This window comes from Gossypium arboreum, chromosome 8 (genome assembly GCF_025698485.1).
Source record: "Gossypium arboreum isolate Shixiya-1 chromosome 8, ASM2569848v2, whole genome shotgun sequence".
In the NCBI taxonomy this organism is placed as follows: Eukaryota; Viridiplantae; Streptophyta; class Magnoliopsida; order Malvales; family Malvaceae; genus Gossypium; species Gossypium arboreum.
This window is the reverse complement of record NC_069077.1, coordinates 126,679,405-126,680,622: the sequence shown is the minus strand read 5'-3', so window position 1 is coordinate 126,680,622 and position 1,218 is coordinate 126,679,405. Positions and strand designations below refer to the sequence as shown.

At 43.3% G+C, this 1,218-nt stretch overlaps 1 pseudogene; it reads right to left on the bottom strand.

The window, feature by feature from the left end:
* The window catches only part of LOC128279909 (28S ribosomal RNA), a 2,874-nt pseudogene extending 2,658 nt beyond the window's left edge, over nt 1-216 (bottom strand).
* Nucleotides 217-1,218: the final 1,002 nt, after the last annotated feature.

Sequence of the window (1,218 nt, the reverse complement as noted above, 5' to 3'; positions counted from 1 at the left end):
CTTGATAGCTTTAGATCTTAGCCATTAATGTATTTTGATCTGTACCGTTGATATTGAGAAGGCTCAACTATAAATAGAGACCTCTCCCCCTTATTGTATTCATGGAGTGGTCAATAGAATTTTGAGAGTATTCACTCAAACTTTTTTCTCAAGTGTTCTTATTTTTCTGTGGCTTTTGTTCATCTTTTGAGATTGTTCTTACTTTGTTCTTCTGCTGTTCTTCGTGGGTTCTTTAGATGAGTTCTATTGAATCCTCAATTGTTGCGAGACAGGCTGACTTAGGCATTTTTTAGCGGAGAAACGCTTAAGGCCGCACGGATTGCTTGGGAAAACTCTAAGTCCATGACAGTTGGTATCCAAGCTAGCATTCAAAGGCACCATTGAACGATGTCAAAAGAAGCTACTGAGAATGTCGATGGAATGGAAACTCGTGGGAGGGCTAGGAAAGCTAGTTGTTCGAGGGACATACTGTCAGCTTTGGAAGATCGAGTCGTCACTCTCGAAGAATCCGTGGGGGATGTCAAGAAGAGGGATGATGATATCAATGATAAAGTCAATGATGGGTTGCAGTCTATACAAGAGCAACTCAAAGAGTATGTGTTGGATAATATTGAGAAGCTGACGAGTAGGGATGATGCCATCGAGACTATGATGGTTGGTAAGACTAATGCCATGGAGGCTATGATAACGGCCTTAAAAGAGGAGATTGCAGAGTTCAAGGGTGAACTCACAATCTACAAAGCTTCTTTGGGCAATGGAGGGTTGGCTCCTGTCACACTCAAGCCCAGCGTGGATGTTCCTAAGCCTAAGGAGTTTAAGGGAATAAGGTCCGCAAGAGAAGTGGACAATTTCCTGTGGGGAGTGGAGCAATACTTTTGTGCCAAGGGCATTGCTGATGATGCCACTAAGGTAATTACTGCTGCTATGTATCTTACTGACATTGCCTTATTATGGTAGCGTCGTAGGTCCACCGATGTGAGACGTGATGGGACAGAAATTGGAACTTGGAAGGAGTTTCAATAAGAGTTCAAAGCGCAGTTTTACCCTGAGTATGCCAAGGATGAAGCTCAGGTAAAGTTGTGTCGGCTTTCGCAACAAGGCACTGTGAGGGAGTATGTGCAGGAGTTTAGCGAACTCATGCTTCAAATTTCTGATATGGGTGAGAAAGAGGCATTCTTTTCCTTCATGGATGGGTTGAAACCATGGGTGAAGCAAGAG